At 42.1% G+C, this 14,208-nt stretch overlaps 3 long non-coding RNA genes across 4 annotated transcripts in view; 1 reads left to right on the forward strand and 2 right to left on the reverse strand.

The window, feature by feature from the left end:
- Positions 1-14,208, forward strand: part of LOC143703363 (uncharacterized) — a 276,206-nt gene that overhangs the window by 119,591 nt on the left and 142,407 nt on the right. The window lies entirely within an intron of this gene.
- Positions 6,146-7,135, reverse strand: LOC143703316 (uncharacterized). The gene is made up of 4 exons (XR_013190918.1): positions 6,951-7,135; positions 6,755-6,823; positions 6,576-6,644; positions 6,146-6,446 (listed from the first exon to the last, which is right to left on the reverse strand). It is a non-coding gene; the product is annotated as an uncharacterized LOC143703316 (long non-coding RNA).
- LOC143703531 (uncharacterized) lies at positions 11,375-12,483 on the reverse strand. Its single transcript, XR_013191140.1, has 3 exons — positions 12,438-12,483; positions 11,819-12,366; positions 11,375-11,730 (listed from the first exon to the last, which is right to left on the reverse strand). It is a non-coding gene; the product is annotated as an uncharacterized LOC143703531 (long non-coding RNA).

Here is a 14,208-nt window from a genome sequence, read left to right on the forward strand (position 1 = left end):
TTATCATTCTTGCGTGGAAACGGGCCTATATGTTGGCGTAAGATTATGCTTACACTCCTCTCACCGCCTGATTTACGAAGCTGTGCGTACCTTTGAAATCCAGGTGTACGCAATACCTGCCCTTGATAAATGCCGCGGCTGAAAATGATCGTCATTAGAATAACACGCCCCTATATATTCAAGTCTCCGCTTCCCACACGCCCTCATTTTACGCCATGGACACACGGAAGACGGCAAAGAAGATAAACTTCTCCGACGTGGAGATCGTGGCCGTTTCTCAATACCAAGTACGCAAACGTCGGACTTGCGTCCTTGGTAGTTCAGACTTGCGAAGTTCGACTCCGGAGAATGAACTCCCGAGGACGAATGGACGCAAGTCCGGTTATTCTGCAAATGCAACAGCGCGTTCTTGATCGAGTCACTCAGCACGCTCTGGCTACTCCGGTTATCTCTTTATGTATATTTTAGGCAACAATAAAACGAAATATGGTATAATACAAGTCTGCCTCTTTTCATCAACAATAAAACAAAATATGTAATAAAACACCACTCTGCCTGTTTTCGTTTAAAAAAAATCTTAAACATATTAATGGCCACACAAATGTGGTTCAGGCAACGTATATATTTATAACAACACGAAATATAAAACACAACCCTGCTTCTTTTTGTTTTCATTTTAAAAATATGAAACATTGATCATTAAAACTGACATCTAACAAACAGAGACAGGTTTGTGTCATTTTATTTGATTATACATGTAGGCTACATTGAAGAGAATGTATAGTAAAATATATATAAAAAATATTCTTTATATTTTAGAATATATAAATTTACACAACCCTGTCTCTTTTTGTTAAATGTCAGACTGGGGGAGGCCCACCGGATCCAAGCCTTCAGCTGACACCGAACGAGGAGAATATTATTATGATTATTATTATTATTGTTATTTAGAAGAAGAATGTCGTTATTATTATTATTTGTATTATTATTATTATTATTATTTAAAAGAAGAATGTCATTTTGAAACGTCATGCGGACAGGCTCGCAACTGAAGGAATACATATGCCTACAAATCAAATGCTTTGGTAAAGTCACACAAATTAGACATTGAAGTCCATGTTGCGGAAAAATAAACACTGAAGTTTATAATTACTATGTTGTTGTTGTTTTTTTACAGTGGGTCATAATATGTCATATCTTTTAGTTTGTCAGTGCGTTTTGTGGTGTTAGGAATTGTTTTTCTGCGCATTTCCGCACTAACTCAAAACGTGCGTACATGTACACCACCTCCTGACCTGGCGTAGGATTTGAGCGTGCCGTACGCCAACGTCCATATTGATAAATCTCAAAGTCACCGTGGTTTTGGGTGTACGCCAGGTGTACGCTGGAAATTTGGTGTACGCACTTTTGATAAATGAGGGCCATTATGTCTATGTCAAGCAGGTATAAAAGTGGAGTTAAACGCTAGATCTTATCCGACTGTGAGTAATTGCATTTACTATGAGAAATCTGACAACTTGTACATGGATTGTGCTTGTCCAGTGTCTAATTCTCGAACAAATGATTCTTAAGAGTCAGTTAATTTTCCTGAATCAAAACACTTAGGCCTATAAATGATCTCATGTCCGACCTGAAATGAACAAATATTGTACATATCTTCGCTGTCGGGCGGAATCCTCGTATCTCCAAAACCATTATTTTTCAGGAAATAAAACAAAACTGCATATTTTTTGAGTTATTAAACATTGTATCGTTAAAGTTGGTATTATACATTATATTGCTATTATATACTGTTATGTACCAACATTAACACAACATTTCCCCAAAATCATGTTTAATCGGAGATACAAGGTTTATGACTTGGGAGCAGGGAGATACGAGTTTTTCTTATCATTGATAAGAATGGAACGGACGCAGACTTCGCTGCTGCCAGCAGTGTTTATTAAAGTCGCAATCGCGTTGAGCCTTTTGACGAGACAAGGCTTTAAGAACTAATCAAAGCTTATGGTTGTGGTTACATATATCTTCCTAAACTCTATTTTAAAAGTTTATGAGCTATAAGTGATGCAATACCAAAAAAAAAAAAACGAGCTGACTAGGCTGTCTAATAGGCGGAAATTAGCCTAATCTGCATGCAAACTTACCTTTGTGGCTCACGGGCTTCCTTCTGCACCTAAGTAGGGCTGAAACGATTCCTCGAGTTACTCGATTACAAAAATTCCTCGAGGCAAAAACTCTGCTTCGAAGCCTCGTTAAATTCCTATGACGCGCACTATACACGCGGCGCAGGGATTTGATTGTTTCACACGGACCGTTTATTCACACGGACCTGTTCAGGAAGAAATAGTTGGCGCGATGGCGGAGAATAAATATGTAAATAAACGGCAGAATTTGTCTAAAGTATGGGATCATTACACACTTAATTCGCTTAACTCGCGGAAACAAGGTAACGTAGTCTAAGCCTATTGATGTTGGCTGATTTTAATCCCATACTGTATTTGTAGCGATGTCGTGATGCGGTTTGACTAGATATGATTTTTAGCTTTGATGACATTTTTAAGTAGTAAACTTAAAACTATCACGTTCAATTGCAAGAGTATAGCCTAAAAAAAGAAGCCCTTCACACACACACACACACACACACGCCAGTCAGACCAATTGCAGCAATGGATCACATATGCTTAAACTTTTATGTAGGAACGCAACAATAATTTCAGCATGCATTCACTGTACACACCGGGACGTGATGGAGGAACAAATATTGTATCGCAGTCTTTGCGAGACCTTGTTTGTATTTCACGTCTGCCAAATACAGAAAACAACAAAAAATTAAAGTCTCCAGCCTGTTGGTTTTTAATAAAGATTCGGAGTACTCATTTTTCAGTTAAAACGCACGGAACAAAAAGTGCGTCAGCTTTTACTGCGTGTTCAACAACAAGTCACGTTACAGCTCTTCTTCAGCGTTAAACTACCAGAATACACAAATATGCTTAGATGCTTAGAGTGGTTATATTATAACATCTTAAAGGAGAAATTCACATATGAGATAGCTTTATAACTTGCATACTATATAACTTATAGTATATAACTTATAACAGCTTTAACTGAAATAGACACAAGTTTAATATAACTATTCTGTTAATAAAACACACAAAAAATCCGATTACTCGATTAATCGATCGATTAAGTGCTAGATTAATCGATTACAAAAAGAATCGATAGCTGCAGCCCTACACCTAAGCATTTCCGCTTTCGATCTTTAACAAAACAGGCCTACTCAAATGTATCTAACCTAACTATTTTCACTAGTTATTACCGAAAAAACAGACAGAGTTATCCAAAGATAGGCTTACTCGACGCCAGCAGACAGCTGTTTTTTTCTCCAATAAAAACACTAGTTGGGGTATTTTAGATGCACAGTGCCAAGAGAGGGAACTTTGAGTCAGTAAAATAATAATAAAAACAATAATTTAATGGTGGTATCCAAAACATTCAAATCAAGTATTATATTATATACATTTTAAAACTTCAATCCACATTTATATTAAGCCTAGTAATAAGTAGACATTTAAAATACATCAATAACTAATATCATTAGTTTAACAACAAAATAAATATAATATTAATATAAAATAATATTTATAATATAATAAAATCACAGTTAAGGCATGTGTATTTGTGTTTGTGAGTATGGTTAGCCCTTGTCTGTGTGCATGTATCTGTGAGGCTCTGTGTGTGTTGTTACATTGCCATCATATTTTACTGCCATACCAGTATTAAAAGGCGAACTCCGGCGCAAAATGAACCTGGGGTTCATTAACACACAAATAACACATTGGTACCGAGTCGACTGTTCTCTGGGATTTGTTTTCATGATAATCGAGTGTAAAGATTTTTATCTCTAAAAACTGTTTAGCTTATAATGCTAGTATATGTTGGCATATAATAAGTAAAAAGAAATCGCTAGTGAATACCACTAACAATGCTCAAAATAGCCCCAAACTACCACGGTCCCTTAATGAGGGTCCCTACATACAAACCGAAGCACTGAGAACTTTTTAAGTGTACATACAGTTTGATAATAATATACTTTATAAAGAAAGTAACATCCCTGAGCCATCTTTGGAAAACAGTCTCGACCAGTCGAACCACGAACGGCGTGCTACGAGCTGAACTGTGACTTGGAATCTCAAAGTTCAGCTCACTTAGCACGGCGTTAGTGGTTCGACTGGTCGAGGCTGTTTCCCAAAGATGGCTCCGCGATGGTACTGTCTTTATAAAGTATATTATTATTAAACTGTCTATACACTTACAAAGTTCTCAGTGCTTCGGTTTGGACCCTCATTAAGCTACCGTGTTAGTGTGGGGCTATTTTGATTATTGTTAGTGGTATTAATTAGCAATTTCTTTTTACTTATTATATGCCAACATATACTAGCATTATAATCGAAACAGTTTTTAGAGATAGAACTTTATACATTCGATTATCATGAAAACAAATCCCGGAGAACGGTCGACTTGGTATCAATATGTTATTACACCCCAGGTTCATTTTGCGCAGGAGTTCTCCTTTAATACTGCATCCTATATTAAGCTAGTGAAGTAAATGATCGTAAAAGCTATGAAAGTCCTTTGGGATGACTTCCTTCGGGTCTTCGAGGTGTTTGAATTTCAGCTCTTTGATCTTCAGGCGGTCTGAATAGAGCGGGGTGACTGTGTGGCTGTCTGAGGTGGAGTTTCAGAGTTGGTGACTTGGATGTGAATGCCAGTCATCAGAGTGGTTGATTTTGAAGTCCATCGCTCCATTGTTGTTGTACCTAATATTACAAAATATAACACAACAACATAATCACTGTAAGATTTCATAAAACAATATGCAACATCATAATGTCATGAGTATATTGGTAAGACATAAGATTTGCATTGGTAATTACCTGATGGCTCTGATATCATGGATAGTTGGGTCACCAAGTCTTCCTCCAGGGCGCAGAGACTTGCAGAGCCTCAGCTTGGTGAAGTCCTGGAAGAAGGTGTGGTCGATGCACTTGACTTCATATGGATGAGGCTTTACACGGGCCCTCTTCATCAGGTTAACATACTCTGCTGGGAGATAAACATCCTGGTCCCTCAGACGCCTCTCAATGACGCTGTGAACGGAGTCGCATTCCATCTGAGTATGCCCTTTCTCAAGGTACTTCTGAATGACGACTTTGTTATTCTTCATGGAGAAAAGAAGAAGTGCATTGCTTAGAACTGCATTCCGGTTCTGATACCCGCAGCCGTCACTCCACAGTATAAATGTGTCAGGCTCAGTGTGTGCAGAGAAACAATGCATGAAACAAACTCGCTGGCAGACAGGGATCCCTCGCCTTCATGCCAGACATAACATGTAGCACTGTGTGTCAGCATGTTGTACATGGTAAAATTGTGAACAGCAAGCTTTGTTTTGTAATACAAGGCAGAGGCTTTTAGCTTTGGGCACAAAAGGAGGGCTTGTAAGTCCATACATAAGACAATAGTGTTGTTGCTGGCCTTGCTTTTGTCGGACAACTTTTCGGTGCGGGCCTCTTCTTTTTGAAGGAGATGGTGCTGCCACTCGTCATCAGGTAAGTTGCCGGTCTTGAAAGCACAACAGATGTTGCACTGGTCCTTTTTTGGGTGGTAAAGGCCTAGGTTGAGACGCTTGAACTCATTTGTGAACACTGGCCTTGACAAAGGTGTTACATTCTTCTCTGCAGCAGCACGACAATACACGGCATACAGATCAGCCATCGATTGAAACACAGGTTCCAGATACTGTTTGGATGTTGTGGATCTGCAATAGTGTGAGGGCACCTTTGGGACGTCGTGCAAAAAACTGCAAATGAATTCATGGCCTGCCACTGAATGACGTGCATTGCTGTGTATTTTTCCCTCTGTCTCTGCTTGCATTTGTCCCTCCTTTGCCCAGTTAAGAGCAGACCACCTGCCTATTCCTAGGGTAGACAAAAACATACTTTTGCAGACTCGTCTTCTCTGCCCGCTGACCCGTAAAAAAAACAACAGCGAATTTGATCTTCGGGAATTATCAGCCCCCCTTCTCCTATGCACAGGGACCACATCAATTAGACTACGCACATACACTCTCTTCTCCTCCCAGGTCACATGTTGCCAAAAGTTATTGAAAATCGTACTCCTCTCAGGCTCGCCGATTGCACTGCAGTGATGTTTACCTGACCTGGCACATGCTGCTGATGAACATCTAGGCCCCATAGCCCGTGGCTCCCTCATTGTTTCCTTCTGCTTCTGTTTTCCAATGTATGACTTTCCAACCATTCTTCTTTTCTTGTTGATGACTTTCTTCCAGGTGTTCTCAGCTCTCAGTCTTTTCCTTGGAGGTGCGTCTTCCTCAGCATCTGAGCATGAATGCTCTGCATCCGAGTCCTCATCGCCTCAACCATGGAAAACTTCAAAATACACACACAAACCAAATGTGCATGAATGAGTTACATCTTTATAAACTGTCAACAGTGAGGGCTATAGTTGAAGGACCTTATCCAATTTAATGAGAAAATGTAGAAAAGCATCAATCCTACCCGTATCAAACTGCACCTGCTCTGGAGCCAGCAGTTAGGCCTCCTCTTCCTCCAGACCACCAGAGAAATCTTTTCAAACACATGGTACAATTAGAGTCCTTTTTTTTATTTACTGTTGTGAAATCCATGAAAAATAGCAGAAAGCAGAAAAGCAAAATGTAGAAAAGCATCAAACCTACCTGTGTCAAACTGCACCTGTTCTGGAGGCAGCAGTGAGGCCTCCTCTTCCTCCAGACCACCAGAGAAATCTATTCAAACACATCGTACAATTAGTGTGATTTTTAATTTTTTTCAATTTTTGTGAAATACATCTGCATTAAAACTCATTCATTTTGGCATGTGAAATCATGATTATCTCTCAGAAATTCACTCTACCAGCATGCACCACTGTATCCTCCACCACTGTTGCTTCCTCTTTCTCTAACGTTACACTCTCTCCATCAGAGCTCTCACTGTCTATTAGGGCCCTTGCCTGATCATATGGCACATTGACCATCTGACAGAGTTCCTTTAAGGACACAGACATGGTTGCTGCAAAAAATAAAATAAATAAAGGTCAAATGATCGTTTCACTAAGTTATACGGAATGTTTACATATGATAACAAGGCAAGAAGCCCGCTAGCTTGCTTAAAGTGATGGACATGACGTAAAAGGTAGCTACTTGTTGAACATGACGGAATGCCTTGACATTGTAAGCTACAATACTGACCTAGTACATTCAATTATTATGTTGTTCCTCAGATGAGTGCCAGAACTAGCGTTAGCGTGGGTCGAGAGATTTTTATTTAAGCCCCACGAAAATCACGTTAGCTGCCTATCTCACCTAACATGATGACAAAACCAATAACGTTACATAGCGGCTAACTAAGTCAACGACAGGCAATTTTTGCGGTTTAAATTAAATTTCCTCGTCAGAAACAAAACCATGGAAGATTTCAATCAACATGATAAGTTAACTTAGCTAACTTACCGTCCAATGCAAGACATAGCAGAAAGAAAAATCTAGCATCCTCAGAAATGATACATTACACTAAACTAGCACTACCATTACTTCCATCGAGATAAAACTGTTATATATAATATATAAACTGTTATTATATAATTTATATAACTAAATCATGAATAAGGACATTTACCTCAGAGGACGCGTTGCTCGACGAGGATTGCGACTTCCAATCTTGAGGAGAAAAAAATGCCGCGAAGCTCCCAGCGCGGCGGCGCCAAGTGAAGAAGGGGTGGAGTTACAAGGTTTCTTAGACAGTTGAAGTGTCCAATGGAGTTAAGAGGTTTGCTCACAAGCTATTTTCAACACTTTCGATTGGTTAATAATTTGTAAAAATAACGGACCCACGTGGAGACTGACCATTAGCATCGATTTGTGAAAAAATATGAAATTGACCAAATTTGGACATACGAGGTTTCCGCCCGACAGCAACGATATATTGAAAATGTGAAAAATGTTGCACGCTACTGACTAGTTATTCAGATGACAACTTATTATGTGTTGAGTGATATCTATGTAATGTCAAATTTAAACAAAGGGTGTAGACCTAATAACAGAAGGATAGGCCTAGATTTATTTTTGGTTTGATGTATTTTTGTCAGTGGTTGTTGCGTTAAATCTTACCCAGATACAATAGTGCTATTTTCTGATTGGCTATTGTGTAGCGACGAACAACACGAGGGGAGACGCGCTTGATTCCTGCCGGTTCCACAGTGAGAGCGGCACGGCCAGAGTTTTGGGCACTGCGGCATATTAAATATATTACGAATACCTTTTCAGCGTGAGAAATACAATGTGTGGTGGGAGAGCGGGACAAAAGACCGAAATGAGTGTCTGTCACGCTCAATGCGTGACACTTGAGAGCCCTGAGGCAGTACTAAATAAAAAAATGATTTGATCCCATTTTTATTGGGGTCGCTTATTAAAAGCAATAGGCCTAACAAAGGTGTAGCTTGATGATGCTGTGAATGAGCATGGAATCATGGGAGTTGTTGTCTTCCCTTTGGCTGTTTCTCAATACCAAGAACGCAAATTTTGGACTTTCGTCCTTGGTAGTTCGGACTTGCCAAGTTCGACTCAGGAGGACGAGAGGACGCAAGTCCGGTTATTCTGCAAATGGAACAGCGGCGTTCTTGATCGCGTCACTCAGCGCGCTCTGGTTATCTCTTTATGTATATTTTAGGCAACAATAAAACGAAATATGTTATAAAACACCACTCTGCCTCTTTTCATTAAAAAAAAAATCGGCCACTCAAATCTGGTTCAGGCAACGCGTACATTGATTATCTTCACTGCATATATTTATAACAATACGAAATATAAAACACAACCCTGCTTCTTTTTTTAGCTTTCATTTTAAAAACATGAAACATTATTGATCATTAAAACTGACATTTAACAAACAGACAGGGTTGTGTCATTTTATTTTATTATACATTTACATACAGTAAAGATACTGTATATTAAAATAAGTATTAAAAATGTTCTATATATTTTTAAATATATAAAATGAAATTACACAACCCTGTCTCTTTTTGTTAAATGTCAGTTTTAATGATCATTAATATCCAGTATAAAAGTCGCCTAAAAGGTATAAGAAGCTATATAATGAGAAATAAAGCAAACAATTCAGTCAAACATAAGTCAGCTCTCTAAAATAGGCTACACAGTTAAAGTTAAATAGCCTAAATATATAAAGTATAGATTAATGAGACCAAAGATCGACTTATACACAAGACAAATTATATCTCATGTTTAACCACTAGACTAGAGACATCAGAGTCAGCGGCAAACATTAGGACTAGCCGAGGAAAAACTGTTCCAGTCGGGGTTAATGAGCGCTGAACTCCCGGTGATCGCCTGGATCTCACATCTCCGAAAACGTCAGATACATTTCTCAAATAGGCGCAATCTTTATAAATAAACCACAGATTTGAGCTTTAAACAACTACATTCGCGCCTGAAACACTCTTAAAATTACATTTGTGACACAATAACAGTAGTATTTTGATATTACGCGGGTTTTCTCCTCTGCTATTGACGCTTGCTGGTTGGTGCGAGATGCATTCTGTGATACCTGGCTGTCTCAAGTCTGCACAAGTCACCTCTCGATGCATCCTCGGTAAAAGGGCCGAATCAAGAACACATCCGGGGATTTGAACTGGACTTGGCTAGATGTAAACTTTGAATTGGAACAGTACTTGGGCAGCGACTGATGACGTTTCACAAGTCCACAAGAACACAAGTACATTCAAGAATGTATATTGAAAAACGGCTCTCCACAACCGATGGAAAGCAATCCAACAGACTCAGGCAGAAATCATGTTCACGGATTAGCTAATGTATTACAGTATAATTAATGTTACTGAAGCAGGGTGGGCCAAGAGTCATGGAAATGGAACGAGGCCGCTGGAGCAAATACTAATGAGTGAGACCTGCGATACACTGTCAGGTCAGGACACAGATTCAAAGTGCAGGCAACAAAAGATTTTATTTTTCTTCAAAAATAAGAAAACAAAAGACTGTCAATAATCCAGACAGGAACTCAAAAAACTGAACAAATTCAGAGGAACTCCCAGGGTAGCGTCCTCTATAGATAGGCAACATCTGATGAGCCAGAACAAGACTGTGTAGCGGAGAGGGGTGGGCTGAAGAGGCGGGGGGCTGGCTACTCTCAGGTAGCATGTGAAGCAGGACAGAGAAAAAGGCGATCCACGATCAGGGACCGAGAGCGAGACCGAGGCTGAATGCAGCAGAACTGCATGGGAAAATCAGGAGGAGGTAGAGAAAACTAAAACTAAAATGAAACCAAAAACTTGCAAAGATCCAACATGACACAACATGGTAGAACACAAGGCCACTGGAACTAACACTCACACATAGCTCAAACAACGATCTGGCACAAGACAACACACATGAGGGGACTAAATAGGAGATAGAAGGAATTAATTGATACTGGATCAGGTGAGGCAAGTGAAACAATAACGAGGTAATGAATGGGATAACAAGGGGGCGGGATGAGACACTGCAATGACAGTGAAGCACATGGTGAACTGTCAAAACGAACCCACACGCTCCAAACAAACACACGAAAGAGACCGGGAAGGACGGACAGATCAGCCCAGGGACATGACATTACCAGGAGCTCGGATTCTGGGATGTCAGGCAGCGGAGAGCTTGTTCCAGATCCTGGTTTGCCCGCTCGGACTGCCAATTGGTCGGAGGATGAAAACCTGACGTCAGACTCGTAGAGGCCCCGATCTGCCGACAGACCTCTTTCGAGAACCGGGAGACAAACTGTGGTCCCGTATCAGAGACCACATCTGCCGGAAGACCATGAATCCGGAAGACGTGATCAGCCACCACTTGAGCAGTCTCCTTGGCTGAGGGCAATTTGGGAAGAGGAATGAAATGGGCTGCCTTGGAAAAGTGGTCCACCACCGTCAAAACTACAGTGTTTCCCCTTGATGGCGGAAGGCCAGGGCTATGTGTGACCAGGGGCGAGAGGGGATGGAAAGGGGGTGAAGCAGACCAACAGGCGGCTGATTAGAACTCTTGTTCTGGGCACAAACCGAGCAGGCTAACACAAACTGTCTGACATCCTGGGGCCATGGATGGCCACCAGAATCGCAAGCGGATGGCGGCCAGAGATCTCCGAACTCCTGGATGGCAGACTAGCTTGGAAGAATGCCCCCACTGGAGGACTTCAGAGCGCAACACAGCCGGCACAAAAAGCCTAACCTCTGGACACCTCCTTGGCACTTATCTCTCTCGTATGGCCTCTTTCACTCACCTCTCGACACCCCAGGAGAGGCATCCTACCACCATCTCAGTGGGGACGATGGTATCGGCCGGCGCCTCAACCTCTTGGCCGAACAGATATACTCCAGGTTCTTGTGATCCGTCCAGACCAAGAAGAGCCTGCGTCGACCCCTCCAACCAGTGACGCCACTCACCCGGAGTCAGCCTGACCACCAACATCTCCCGATTCCCTATGTCATAATTCCGTTCAGCTGGGCTCAGACGGTGAGAGAAGTAGGCACAGGGGTGCACCTTCCCATCTCTAGGGGACCGCTGAGAAAGGGTCCAACCTCAGTTGCCTACTCCAACCTCAGAGGCATCCACCTCCACAATAAACTGCCGTTCGGGGTCTGGAAAAGAAAGAACAGGAGCTGAGATGAACCGGGACTTGTGGACATCAAAGACCCCCTGTGCTTTTGAATTCCACCTAAACGGTACCTTGGTAGAGGTGAGTGCCGTCAAGGGTGCAGCAACCTGACCAAAGTTCCGAATGAAACGTCGATAGAAGTTGGCGAATCCCAGACACCGCTGCAGAGCCTTGCGTGAGTCTGGAGTCGGCCACTCGGCTACGGCCCTTAGCTTAGCGGGATCAGCTCTAATCCCCTCTGCCGCAATAATGTAGCCCAGGAACAAAACTGACTCTGCGTGGAAGATGCACTTCTCCGCTTTTACATACAGCTGGTTCTCTAACAGCCGTTGTAGCACTTGACGTACGTGCTGAGTGTGTACCTGAACAGAGGGAGAAAAAATTTGAAGAAGAAAATTTCTTCAAGCTACACAAAGACAAATTTGTTAACCATGTGTCTCAGCACATCATTGAACAGGGCCTGCAAGACAGCTAGGGCGTTGGTCAGGCCAAACGGTAAGACCCGGTACTCAACGTGTCCCGTGGGAGTCATAAATGCTGTCTTCCACTCATCCCCCTCTCGTATCCGAACCAGATGATAGGCGTTGCGGAGGTCCAACTTACTGAAGACCTTGGCTCCCTGCAAGAGTTCAAAGGCAGATGACATTAAGGGCAGGGGATACCTATTCTTGACAGTAATGTCATTCAAACCTCTGTCATCAATACAAGGAGGCAAGGAGCCATCCTTCTTCTTTACGAAGAAGAACCCTGCACCAGCCGTAGACGAGGAGGGGCGGATGAGGCTGGCATCTAGAGATTCTCGAATGTACTTGTCCATAGCCTCTGTTTCTGGACTGGACAGGGAATATAGGTGACCCTTCGTCGGAGAAGTGCCTGGGAGGAGATTGATGACACAATCATAAGGCCGGTGAGGAGGCAAGACATGGCCCGGGACTTGCTGAAAACCGGTCGAAGATCATGGTATCTCACCGGGACCCGGGACAGATCAGCCGCCTCCACCAGCAAAACAGGAAATACAGAGCCAGGAGAGGCAGCACCCATACAAGACGCAAGACAGGACTGGTTCCGTGTCAAGACAGAATTCCTGTCCCAATCCACGTGAGGGCCATGCTGCACCAGCCAGGGGTGCCCCAGGAGCACTGGCACACTCGGGGAATTCAGGAGGTACAACTCGGTGATCTCACGGTGATTGCCTGAGACAACAAGACTTACAGGGGGAGTGACGTGAGTGATGGTAGTGATCAGGGAATCATCAAGGGACCGAACGGAGATAGGGCTAGGAAGAGGAGTGGCCGGAGTGACCAGTCCGCCATACCACTGTCCATGAAGTTGCCACCGGCCCCAGAATCCACCAAAGCCGAGCAAGAGTGATTAGACCCCCTGAACTGGACCGTCACAGGAAGAAGGGTGCGGGATTAGGGGGAGGAAATAACGGAAGAAACGCCCACCAGGATCCCCCTGCTGCTGATGGCCCCTGACTTTTAGCGGACACTTGTTGGCGAAGTGTCAAGCCTTTCCACAGTAGAGGCTTTGGCCCCGGGCAAACCGTTCTTGTTTCTGCTGGGGAGTATTTTATCAAAACACTTAAATCTGGATAAGAGAACAATTGTAAATCAAATCAAGTCAAGTCAACTTCATTTAAATAGCTCCTTTTAAAATATTGATTGTTTCAAACAGCTTTACAGTGATAATATGAAATTAAAGTAACAGAGATTGTTTTTGCTTTACAGCAGCTCTAGAATAAAGTTACTGTCCAGCTAAATTTAGTTTTGATTGATTCACTTCCGTTGCAAAGATCATTAGTTATTAACCTAGGGGCCGCTTACACGACACCGTTCTAACAGAAAACCCTTAATGCACTCTGGCCTGCTCATTTCCACAACAACAGTGCCTGGTGGCTCGAGAAATAGGTTCCAAGGTGCAAGCGTTGAAACATATTGAAAGCGTTATCATCTCTGCGTAAACTTCAAAAACGTAAATCTGTGAAAAAGCTGACGGCAATATGTTTTATTGTTATTATGTATTGTTGGTAACCATTAATTAAGTATAGGGGAATTATCCCCCTACGTCACACAACGTCACGCAGGTTCAACTGTGCATGTCGGGAGCTAAAGGCCAAAAATGAAAAATGTCGTGTTGTGCAGTGGGATGCCAGAATCGGAAATCTGTAAACAGTGGTCTTAAGTTTTACCGAATAGCATCAACTCACACTCCTTTTAATGCCAATCGCAGATGTCTTTGGTTACAAGCCCTCAGAAGAGCCGACTGGAATGAGGGACAATTTCAAAATACCCGACTCTGCAGTTCACAATTCATATCAGGTAAGTTAACGTTACGCTAAATCAGACATATGAATCTGTTTGGCTTACAGCAACAAAATAATGGTAAATAACCTGTTGTACATCAAAGAATAATGTACAAGTTTGAGTCGAACTTGCTTACTAACCTTCAATTTTGTTAC

Source organism: Siphateles boraxobius, unplaced genomic scaffold (assembly GCF_051911475.1).
Source record: "Siphateles boraxobius isolate OS27281-9 unplaced genomic scaffold, OSU_SipBor_1 11, whole genome shotgun sequence".
NCBI classification, from domain to species: Eukaryota; Metazoa; Chordata; class Actinopteri; order Cypriniformes; family Leuciscidae; genus Siphateles; species Siphateles boraxobius.